We start from the raw sequence: 13,460 nt of genomic DNA, 5'->3' as shown, positions 1-13,460 counted from the left end.
TTAACAAATGCTTTTTGAATGGATAGGTAAGACCTTCCCTCTTTAAGCCTACTAAGAATTTCTGCCAGCAAAAAAGGAATAAATGAAAAATTTCCATGTTTTCCATATTTTTTCTATGTCATATGATTGCTCTGATCTGCGAAGAGTGAGGTTTTAAAACATTACTTTCAAGAATTCTAAACCACATTAATATACATATTAATGTATATATTTATATACATATTTCTATAAATGCATGTTTTATATGCATATGTGCAAATATACACATTTATATTTTGCATGTACATGCATGTATGTGTGTACACATGCGGAAATTCCTTTGTCTTCACCTAGACACTGGTTGTACACATATTAGAGGCAAAAGGGGCTATGAAACTCAAGCCTCCTGGTCCTTAGTACAGTTCTTTATCCATTCTTGTGGGGTTTTTTTCTAATTTCAATAAGAAAACCCAGACATTGTGGAAGCCTTCTGTGACTTTTTGTGAGCTTAAATTCCAAACTTTGATGTGGAAGCAGAATAGAGTCTAGATATGAAAAGCGTCAACACAAATTAAATTAATCTACTATTATCACATTTTCAAAAAACCACTTCCTGGATTTCTTGGCTTCCACAGAATAATGATGGATATTAATGTGTGACAAAAATCTTACAAGATTGCTATTTTCATCAATTTCTCCCAGAATTAACTTTCACTGTCAAAACTTTTATCAGGGAACTTCCAATTCCAACTGAAAAAAAAAATTCTGCCTACTATGTGCAAGGTACTATACTAAACACCAGAGTTATAATTGATAATAAAGAAAAAGAATCCCTGTTCTCAAGGAGCTTATAATCTAAAGGGATAAATAAAAAGAGGCAGGAAGTGGGGAAAGGGACAATACTCCCAACACTGGGGTATTTTGTTCTATGGAGTTGAAACTAGGCAGAGTAACATATGCAAAGTGAAAGGAACTCAGTTTAATTTGTGCCATCTATAAAGCAGACATTGTGTAGAGTTTGGTAGTCTTTCCTTCAGCTTACCACTCAGAGGGGACAGGAGGCTGGGAGAAGTGGTGTCAATCAAGGCTTGAGTTAGCAACATGGTGGTGGTTGAAGAAGGGAACTCAAGAAATCCATCACATAATTATTCAGTTTTAGGGAGGAAGGGGGAAAAGGAATTATAAGAAAATGCAGGGACTATTTAAGGGGGGGGGGGAATCAAAAGTAAGATTTTAAAAGTTAACCCAGAAGTAGCCTGGGGAAGATATTGGAAGATCAGGAAAATGTGTGCCAAAGATTTATAAAAATACACTCTGAAAATTCCCCTGCATGTCTAAGTAGCAGAGTCAATGAAATTATTTTTTTTTAAATGCAAAGAATCAGTGAAAACAGGGAAGTCAAAAAATCCTGGCAGTGTGCTAAAATAAAGTGGCCAAAAATATTTAAAGAAATACTTTGCAAGTGTTTTGGTTTTTTTTTGTGTGTGTTTTGTTTTTTATCAATAAAAGCAGGTTTTAAAACTATGTTAAAGCGAGAAAAAGGAGACTTCAGGGAGCCAAGATGGTGGAGTGATTGGTAATTGCTACCTCCCTCATTTTGATGACCTTGAAGACCCTAGAGAATATATCCTCAGGAACAATCCTGGAACAGTGGGAGCAGCAGAAAGGGTAAATAGTCCCTTAGCCCGTGAGTCTAGAAAAATCGCTGAGGAGGATCCCTCTTGCTGTGACTTAAGGGGACCAGTTCAGGACCAGAGCTGTCCCAGACAGCCCCACCTCAGCAAACTGGGAGAAGATCCAGAGCCACAGGGGGATGAAGCCTACAATCACCAACACCAGGACCCCAGGTGTGCCTCAGCACCCCAGGAGAATCTGGAAGGCACTAGTGCAGATGGGATCACCAACTGCTGAACTTGCCAATGCTTTAGCTCAGAAGAGGAGACCTCCTTTGGCCAGACCACCCCTTACCCACACTTAACGCAGCTAGCTCCAGACTAACTCTGGGTAACCCAAAAAGATTTCGCATGGCCTCTGCTTTCCAACACTAGCCAGCTCAGCACCAGTTAAGTTGTAGCATTTTAGCTTCTAGCTGAAAGAATGATAGGCCACAACTCACAAAGCCTCAAGTTTTAGGCAAAAGAACTGTGGGACAGAACTCCCTGTGCCCCAGACACAGAGATCTACTTTAAAAGCCAGTAAAAGGGTGATCATCATGAGTAAGAAGCAAAGCAGAAAAGATCATAGATCTTTCTGTGGAGACAAGAACCAAAATGTTAAAACCAAAAAGGTCAGCATTGAGACTATACTCCCATCTGAAACTTCAGAAGGGAATATGAACTGGTTGGAAGCCCAACAAGCACTCTTGGAAGAGCTGAAGAAGGATTTTTAAAGCCTAATTACAGAAACAGAAGAAAAACTGACCAATGATTTGAAAAATATGAAAAAAGAAATCACAGAAGAATTTGAAAGGAATATTGAACAAAAGGAAAAGGAAGTACAAAACCTAACTGGAGAAAATAACTCCCTAAAAGGAACAATTGGACAGATGGAGAAGGAGATGAAAAAGTAAACTGAAGAAAATAATTTGATAAAAATTAGAATCAGGCAAGTAGAAGCGAATAACTCTATGAGACATCAAGAATCAGTCAAACAGAATCTAAAGAATGAAAAGACAGAAGAAAATGTAAAATATCTAATTGGAAAAACAACTGAAAGTAGAGCCAGGAGAGAAAATCTAAGGATTATTTTTTTTCTAGAAAGCCATGATGAGAAAAAGAGCCTGGGCAATATATTTCAAGAAATCATCAAGGAAAATTGGCCAGAAGTTCTAGATCCAGAGGGCAAAATAGTCATTGAAAGAATCCGCCATTCACCTCCTGAAAAGGATCCCAAACTGAAAACACCAAGGAATATTGTTGCCAAATTCCAGAACTATCAAGTAAAGGAGAAAATACTGCAGGCAGCCAGAAAGAAACAATTCAAATATTCAGGATCTACAGTCAGGATCACACAGGACCTTGCAGCTTCTACATTAAATGATCAGAGGGATTGGAATATGACATTCCATAAGGCAAAGTAGCTGGGACTGCAACCAAGGACCAATTACCCAGCAAAGTTAAGCATAATATTTCAGGCAAGGAGATGGATATTCAATGAAATAAGGGATTTCCAGACCTTCCTGAAAAAAAGCCCAGAGCTCAACAGAAAATTCGAACTTCAAGCACAGGTCTCAAGAGAGGCATAAAAAGGTAAACAGGGGGAAAAAATAAATTTGTTATTCAATATGGGCAAACTGTTTGTATCCCTACAAGGGAAGATGATACTTAGATAGATAGATAGATAGATAGATAGATAGATAGATAGATAGATAGATAGATAGATAGATAGATAGATGATAGGTAGATGATAGGTAGATAGATAGATAAAGAGAGCAGTATAAAGTAAATGACATGATAAAAATGTGGTTTCAGAGTGTGAAGGGATTGTAATGGGAGATATGAAAAGAAGAAGTCAGAAAAATATCACAGGAAGAGGCACAAAAATATACTACAGTAGAGGGAAAGAGGGGAGGGACATAAGCATCATTTGAGAGTCACTCTCTTCTGATTGGGTTCAAAGAGGGTACAACAAACTCCGTTAAGTATAGACATACAATTAGCTCTATAGGCAGTAGGAGGGGAAAAGGGGAAAGACAGGGGAGGGGAGCCTAAAAGGGAGGGAAGAAGTAGTAAGGGAAAAGAGGATTAAAAGGGAGGATGAATGAAAGAAGGGAGCGAATACTGCAGGATGTGGTGGTCAAAAATTAAAACTCTGTTGTGGAGAAAGGAAGAAGGGAGAACTAAAAGAACAAATATGGGAAGAGGATGGAGGGAAAGACACAGATAGTAACCATAACTGTGAATGTGAATGGGATGAACTCTCCCATAAAACTGGGCTGGGTAGTAGAATGGATTAAAAACCATAATCCAACAATATGTCATTTACAAGAAACACATTTGAAACAGGGGCATACACACACAGAAAGATAAAAGGTTAGAGTAGAATATATTGTGCTTCAGCTGATGAAAAAAAAGCAAGAGTAGCAATCCTAATCTCAGACAAAGCAAAAGCAGAAATAGATCTAATCAAAAGAGATAAGGAAGGAAAGTATTTCCTGAATTTCATTACTAAACATATATGCTCCAAGTGGTTTAGCATACAAATTCTTAGAGGAGAAGTTAAGGGAGTTACAGGAAGAAATAGACAGCAGAACTATACTAGTGGGGGACCTCAAACTCCCCCTCTCTAAACTTGATAAATCTAACCTCAAAATAAACAAGACAGAAGTTAAGAAGGTGAGTAAAACTCTGGATAAGGTAGATATGACAGATCTCTGGAGAAAACTGAATGGGAATAGAAAGAAATATACTTTTTCTCAGTGGTACAAAGCACATATTCAAAAATTGACCATGGAATAGACCATAAAAACATCACAATCCAGTACAGAAAGGCAGAAATAGTCAATTCATCCTTATCAGATATAATGCAATAAAACTTATATGTAATCAAAGGCCATGGAAATATAAGACAAAAACTAATTGGAAACTAAACAATCTAATCATAAAGAATGTGGGGGTTATAGAAACAATCAGCAACTTCATTCAAGAGATTGACAATAATGAGACAAACTATCAAATCTTACGGGATGCTGCAAAAGCAGTTCTTAGAGCACATTTCATATCTTTGAATGCCTGCATGAATAAAACAAAGAAAGAGTAGATCAGTGAATTGAGCATGCAGCTGAAAAAGCTAGAAAAAGAACAAATTGAAAATCCCCAAGTAAATACCAAATTATAAACACTGACAACCAAAGGAGAGATTAATAAAATTGAAATTAATAAAACTATTGGACTAATAAATGAAATTAAGATTTGGTTTTATGAAAAAGTCAATAAAAGTGATAAACCTGTGGTCAATTTGACTTTAAAAAAAGAAGAAAACCAAATTGCTAATATGAAAAATGAAAAAGGTGAACTCATCTCCAATGAGGAGAAAATTAAAACAATAATTAGAAATTACTTTGCCCAAATGTATGCCCATAAATTCAACAATCTAAATGAGATAGACGATTATTTTAAAAAAATATAAATTGCCCAAATTAACAGAGGAGGAAGCTGAATACTTAAATAACCCCATTTCATAAAAAAAGATTGAAGAAGCCATCAATGAATTCTCTAGGGAAAAATCTCCAAGGCTAGATGGATTTACAAGTGAATTCTATCAAACATTTAAAGAACAGTTAATTCCAATACTATATATAGACTATTTTTAAAAATTGGGGAAGGAGTCCTACCAAATTCTTTTTATAATACAAACGTGGTTCTGATATCTAAACCAGGAAGAGCCAAAATAGAGAAAAGAAATTATGGACCAGTTTCTCTCATGCAATTTCTCTAGATGCAAAAACTTTAAATAAGATATTAGCAAAAAGAATACAGCAACTTTTCATGAGAATAATACATTACGATCAGGTTGGATTTATACTAGTAATGCAGGGCTGGTCCAATATTAGGAAAACTATTAACATTATTGATCATATCAACAACAAAACTAACAGAAACCACATGATTATCTCAATAGATGCAGAAAAGTTTTTGACAAAATACAACTCCCTTTCCTATTGAAAACCCTGGAAAGCATAGGAATAAATGGAACTTTCCATAAAATAATAAGCAGTATCTACCTAAAACCCTCAGCAAGCATCATATTCAACAGGGATAAGTTAGATGCATTTCCAATAAGATCAGAGGTGAAACAAGGATGTCCATTATCACCACTATTATTCAATATGGTATTAAAAGTGCTAGCTGTAGCAATAAGAGAAGAAAAAGAAATTGAAGAAATTAGAACTTGCAAAGAAAAAAACTAATTCATCATTCTTTGCAGATGATATGATGATATACTTAGAGAATCAAGTAAAAAGGTACTTGAAATAATAAGCACCTTTGGCAAAGTTGCAGGTTATAAAATAAACCCAGAAAAGTCATTTGCATTTCCATATATTACTAATGAATCCCAACAGCAAGAAATAGAAAGAGAAATCCCATTTAAAGCTATGGAAGATACTAAAAAGTATTTGGGAGTCTACTTGCCAAAACAAACTCAAGGACTATATGAACACAATTACAAAACACTTCACACCAATAAAGTGAGATCTCAGTAACTGGAAAAACATCAGTTGCTCATGGGTAGGCCAAGCTAATATATTAAAAATGACAATTCTAACTAAATTTTACTTATTCAGTGCCATACCAATCAAACTATCAGATAATTATTTTCTAGAGCTAGAAAAAATAATATCAAAATTCATCTGGAAGAACAAAAGGTCCAGAATATCAAGGAAACTAATGAAAAAAAAAATGCTAGGGAAAGTGGCCTAGCCCTACCAGATCTCAAATTGTATTATAAAGGAGCAATCATCAAAACCACTTGGTACTGGCTAAGAAATAGAAACATAAACCAGTGGAATAGGTTAGGTACTCAAGACACAGTAGTCAATGAATATAGCAATCTACTGTTTGGTAAACCCAAGGACCCCAGTTTCTGGGATAAGAATTCACTATTTGAAAAAAATTGCTGGGAAAACTGGTTATCAGTGTGGCAGAAACTGGGCATAGATCCATCCCTGACACCATACACAAGAATAAACTCCAAATGGATACATGATCTAGGTATAAAGATTGATACTATAAACAAATTAGGGGAGTAAGGAATAGTGTATTTGTCAGATTTATGGAAAATGGAGAAATTTATGACCAAATAAGAGATAGAGAACATCAGGAAGTGCAAAATGGATAATTTTGATTATGTTAAATTGAATCGTTCTTGCACAAAAAAAAAACCAAAAAACAAAAAACAAAAAAAAACCAATGCAGCCAAGATTAAGAGGGAAGCGGAAAACTGGGAAAGAATTTTTCCAACTAATGTCTGTGATAAAGGCCTCATTTCTAAAATATATAGAGAACAGAGTCAAATGTACAAGAATACAAGCCATTCCCCAGTTGACAAATGGTCAAAGGATATGAACAGGGAGTTTTCAGATGAAGAAATTAAAGCTATCCATAATCATATGAAAATTACTCTAAATTATTATTGATTAGAGAGATGCAAATCAAAACAACCGTGAGGTACCACATCTCACCTATTAGATTGGCTAACATGACAAAACAGGAAGATGATAAATGTTGAAGAACATGTGGGAGAGTTGGAACACTAATTCATTGCTGGTGGATCTGTGAGCTGATCCAACCATTCTGGAGAGCGATTTGGAACTATACCCAAAGGGCTACAAAAACGTGTATACCCTTTGACCCAGCAATGTCACTTCTGGGACTGTATCCCAAAGAGATCATAGGAATGGGAAAGGGTCCCACCTGTACAAAAATATTTATAGTAGCTCTGTTTGTGGTGACCAAAAACTGGAAATGAAGGGGATGTCCATTAATTGGGGAATGGCTGAACAAGTTGTGTTATATGAATGTAATGAAATACTGTTGTTATATGAGAAACAATGAACAGGAAAACTCCAGAGAAGCCTAGAAAAACTTATATGAATTGATGCTGAGTGAAAGGAGCAGAAGCAGGAGAACTGTGTACACAGCAACAACCACAATGTGGGGGGTGGAGCCAAGATGACGGAGTAGAAAGACGCACATACACATAGGTCCGAACCCACAACCCACAGAATGGCTAGAGGGGACCAACTCACTGTGAATTCTGCACCCAGAGGCCACAGAATATTGAAGCAAGGGAGATTTCTGTTCCAGAGAGACCTGCAAACCTCTCACGGGGGGTCCTTCGCGCTGCGGACTGGGCGCCGGGACTGGGAGCTGAGTGCAGCACTGCAGCGGCCACGACACCGTGAGGAAAAGATCCGAGCGGGCTACGGAGATGGGATATCCTGTGGCCACGCGGGTCCCTCCACCCACAGAGGGACCTACAAACCTCTCGCAAAAGGTCCGTCGCGCTGCAGACACGGAGCCCAGCCCAGACCTGTGGCGGCCGCGGCTCTGAGAGGTACAGATCTGAGCAGGCTTCAGAGACGGGATCTACAGTGGCGGCAAAAGCCCCCCCACCCACAGGTGACGAGAGTCGGTGAGAGAGTCTCTTTGGCTGGTCGAGAGGGGAGTGGGGTGCCCCCATGGCTCGGGCCCCCCCCCGGGAGGTAGAAGCTGAGAGGCGGCTGCAGACAGGGGCTCCCCAAGCTGGCGGGAGCCTGGATCCATTGTGGAAGGTCTGTGCATAAACCCCCTGAGGGAACTGTGCCTGAGAGGCAGCCCTGCCCCGACCTGACCACCTGAACTTAATTCTCACACTGAATAGCAGCCCTGCCCCCGCCAAAAGCCCTAAGGCTGGAAGCAGCATTTGAATCTCAGTCCCCAAATGCTGGCTGGGAGGACCAGGAGGCGAGGTGGGTATGAGGAGAATATTCAGAGGTCAAGCCACTGGCTGGGGAGAATGCCCAGAAAAGGGAAAAGAAATAAAACTATTGAAGGTTACTTTCTCGGAGAAAAGACACTTCCTCCCTTCCTTTCTGACCAGGAAGAACAATGCTTACCATCAGGCAAAGACACAGAAATCAAGGATTCTGTGTCCCAGCCCACCCAATGGGCTCAGGCCATGGAAGAGCTCAAAAAGAATTTTGAAAATCAAGTTAGAGAGGTGGAGGAAAAACTGGGAAGAGAAATGAGAGGGATGAAAGAGAAGCATGAAAAGCAGATCAGCTCCCTGCTAAAGGAGAACCAAAAAAATGTTGAAGAAATTAACACCTTGAAAACTAGCCTAACTCAATTGGCAAAAGAGGTTCAAAAGGCCAATGAGGAGAAGAATGCTTTCAAAAACAGAATTAGCCAAATGCAAAAGGAGATTCAAAAGCTCACTGAAGAAAATAGATCTTTCAAAACTGGAATGGCACAGATGGACGCTAAGGACTTTATGAGAAAGACAGATATCACAGAACATAGCGAGAAGATTCGAAAAATGGAAGATAATGTGAAATATCTTATTGGAAAAACAACTGACCTGGAAAATAGAATCAGGAGAGACAATGTAAAAATTCTGGGACTACCTGAAAACCATGATCAAAAGAAGAGCCTAGACATCATCTTCCATGAAATTATCAAGGAAAACTGCTTTGAGATTCTAGAACCAGAGGGCAAAATAAATATTCAAGGAATCCGCAGAACACCACATGAAAGAGATCCAAAAAGAGAAACTCCTAGGAGCATTGTGGCCAAATTCCAGAATTCCCAGGTGAAAGAGAAAATATTGCAAGCAGCTAGAAAGAAACAATTCAAGTATTGTGGAAATACAATCAGGATAACACAAGATCTAGCACCCTCTACATTAAGGGATCGAAGGGAATGGAATAGGATATTCCAGAAGTCAAAGGAACTGGGACTAAAACCAAGAATCACCTACCCAGCAAAACTGAGTATAATACTTCAGGAGAAAAAATGGTCTTTCAATGAAATAGAGGATTTTCAAATTTTCTTGATGAAAAGACCAGAGCCGGAAAGAAAATTTGACTTTCTAACACAAGAATGAAGAGAACCATGAAAAGGTGAACAGCAAAGAGAAGTCATAAGGGACTTACTAAAGTTGAACTGTTTACATTCCTACATGGAAAGACAATATTTGGAACTCTTGAAACATTTCAGTATCTGGGTACTGGGTGGGAGTACACACGTACACACACACATACACACATGCACACATGCACACATACATAGAGACAGAGTGAATTGAAGAGGATGGGATCATATCTTAAAAAAAATGAAATCAAGCAGTGAGAGAGAAATATTGGGAGGAGAAAGGGAGAAGTTGAATGGGGCAAATTATCTCTCATAAAAGAGGCAAGCAAAAGACTTATTAGTGGAGAGATAAAGAGGGGAGGCAAGAGAAAAACATGAGGTCTATCTCATCACATTCCACTAAAGGAAAGAATAAAATGCACACTCATTTTGATAGGAAAACCTATCTCATAATACAGGAGAGTGGGGGACAGGGGCACAAGCAGGGTGGGGGGGAGGATGGAGGGGAGGGCATGGGGAGGAGAATGCAATCCGAGGTCGACACTCATGGGGAGGGAAAGGATCATAAGAGAATAGAAGTAATGGGGAACAGGATAGGATGGAGGGAAATATAGTTAGTCCTATACAACACAACTAGTATGGAAATCATTTGCAAAACTACACAGATTTGGCCCATATTGAATTGCTTGTCTTCCAAGGGGAAGGAGTGGAGAGGGAGGGAGCTAAAGAAGTTGGAACTCAAAGTGTTAGGATCAAATGTAATGTTCTTACCACTGGGAAATAAGAAATACAGGTTAAGGGGTCAAGAAAGCTATTGGGCCCTACAGGACAAAAGAGAAGACGGAGACAAGGGCAGGGAGGGAGGATAGAGGAGAGAGCAGATTCGTCACAGGGGCAATAAGAATGCTTGGGCTGGGTGGGGGGGAGGCGATAAAAGGGGAGAAAATTTGTAACCCAAAATTTTGTGAAAATAAATGTTAAAAGTTAAAATAAAAAAAAAACACAATATGCAAGAATTTTTCTGACTTAGTACTTCACTGCAATGCAAAGACTTAAAAAATTTCCAATGGACTCTCGAGACAAACCGTTTCCCACATTCAGAGAAAGAACTATGGAATTGAATCATAGATAGAAGCAGACCGTTTTCATTTGTATTTTGTTTTGTTTTTGTGATTTCTCCCATTCATTTTAATTCTTCTATGCAATATGTATTTAATAGGAATGCATGTGTAGAACCTATATAAGATTGCAAGTCATCTCAGGGAGGGAGAGGGGAGGGAGTGGGAAATGAGGGGGAGGGAGGGAAAAAAATCTAAGATATATGAAAGTGATTGTAGAAAACTGAAAAGAAATGAAATGATTTAATTTACAAAAGGGGGAGGAAAAAAGAGAATTGAGTGGGAATAATAGGCAATTCACCCAATGTTAATTAAATCCTTATTGTAAATAAAGCACTGACATAATGGGAGGTATAAAAATGAACATAATCTTATGGGGAAGTAACATGGATAAATGGAAATACACATGATTTGCCCTCTAAGGACTTGGATTCATACCCCGTAATCTCTGCTCTATTCCTCCTCAGACACAGACATTGGTCAATTTAATCCCTGTATGAATTTCAGCAAGTTATTCTTTGGGCCTTAAGGCCAATACTTAATTAAGAAAACCAGTCCCTGCCCTCAAGGAGTTTTTAATCTAAAGGGAAAGAAGACACAGAATGGAGGCAGGAATTGGGGGATGGGTGTGGACTAGATGACCTCTAACACCTGGTCATAAATCTAGGCTCTTATGTAAATGGTTTGTTCCTTCAAATTGTGGGCAATTATCTGTCATATCACCCTGCTTAAAATTTAGGGGGGTAAATATAAATATATAAAATATATTTATACATATGTATATATGTATTTGTATATGTATATATGAAAATATTCATGTATATGTACATATACATATACTTATGGGATAAGGACATCTATACAAACATTTATAATTCATCAGGATACAAAACATGTCATATGAAAGATAAATAATGCTAAATGGGAAGGAGGGAAGGCTTAAGGAAAGTGTGATGAAAAGAGGTAGTATTTAAGAATTTGTGGAATTTCAATTACTAGAAATGAAAGGAAGGAAATCCAAGGTGGAAAAACCATTATAAGCAAAGTCATAGAGGTAGAAAGGTCCAAATTGTGTTTAAGGAGCAGGTAGGTGATATGCTGGATAGAGTTGAAACTGGATGAAAGAAGATTCTAGTTTGAATCCTGCCACTGATACTTAGTAATGTGACCTTGGAAAAATCACTTAACCTCTCATCCTCAGTTTCCTCACGTCTAAATAAAAAGTGGGGAGGTAAGGGAGGTAATAACACTTGCACTTTACCTTACAGATTTCTTTCAGTATCAAATTAGCATGCAAAGAGTTTTGTACAAATTAAAACAGTACATAAATACTAGCTATTATTATAGAGGAACCATAGTTGCTCAGTCTTGATTTGTGTCAAACAAAACAGGAAAGGAGGTTATTGCCACACCTTGAAAGGACTTGAATTTCACCTTTCAAGTTTGTTTGTTTTTTTTGCTTTTTTTTTTTTTTAATCATGTAGGCAAATGAGAACTTTCAAAGGAAATACCATGATCCCATCGTTATGGGATAAAGAATATGCTTGGATGATCAATATAATGATCCAAGACAAATACAAAGGACTCATGATGAAAAATGCTACCCACCCCCAAGAGAAAACTGATAAACTCTGAGTGCAAATTGAATTATTATTTTCTCACTTTATTGCTTTAAAAATATGTCTAATATGGGAATATGTTTTGCATGACTTCACACTTATAATTGATATCACTTTCCTGGTGTTTTCAGTGGTGGGTAGGGGGAGAGGAGGACATTGGAGGGAGGGAAAGAATTCGGAACTCAATTTAAAAAAAAAAAAAGAATGGTAAAACTAAATAGTATATTGAAATGTTAATTTAAAATAAAAAAGAATATGATTGTGGACCAAAAAAAAAGATAATAGCTCACATATAGTGCCTTCTTTATTATCTCATTTGATCCTCACTACAACCCTGTAAGGTAGGCACTCATTACCTCCATTTTACAGATTAGGAAAATGAGCAAACAGAGGTTAAGTGACTTGCCCATGGTTACAATGCTAGTGAATATCTAAGACCAGATTTGAATTCAGGTAACTGAGAGACTAAGTGAATTTTTAGAAATAAAGAAAAGGTTCTAGGTAATCATGACATCATAGGGTCCTAGAGTTAGATGGGTAGGCTATTAGGGGTCAACTATTCAAACTCCTTCATTTTAGAAGTGGATCTAAGAGGGTACATGGCTTTTCTAGGGTCATGTAACTAAATAATACCCTCAGATTCACTTTCGTATCATATGACCACAAATTCAGCTCCCTCCTGTATAACACTAAGTATTTATCAGTGGGGGTAGAGGAAGGATATTAGGGAGATTCTAAAATTTGGAAAAGGCTAATGACTTTATATCAATGAGTTGTCGATGTTTAGGATACTCTAAGTCAAACTGACAAAATGAATACACAAAATTCACCAGCAGGAGCTGGCCAGTATCCACCTTGCTGTTTTGAAGCAACTCAAGGATGAAACTGGGGAGCTGTTAGCCAAAATGCATGACCTGTCATTATTAATGATCACTGTGCTTGAAGACTGTTGGATCACAAGTATTACTATTTAAGTACTATTAGGAAAAGACAAACAAACACATGAAAAGGGATCAATTTCTGTAATTATAGATGACCTTCTATCACATGCATTTTCATTCTGTTAGCACTCTAAGCTTCTAACACTTTATATGGTTCCAAGGCAGATTTCTGCTGCTGCAACCCTCACCTCTGACCCCTATACTCATATTGATCCTACTGTCTTATTCTGA

The sequence above is a fragment of the Notamacropus eugenii genome, chromosome 7 (assembly GCF_028372415.1).
Source record: "Notamacropus eugenii isolate mMacEug1 chromosome 7, mMacEug1.pri_v2, whole genome shotgun sequence".
In the NCBI taxonomy this organism is placed as follows: domain Eukaryota; kingdom Metazoa; phylum Chordata; class Mammalia; order Diprotodontia; family Macropodidae; genus Notamacropus; species Notamacropus eugenii.
The sequence above is the reverse complement of the archived record's forward strand: the minus strand, read 5'-3'. Positions refer to the sequence as shown.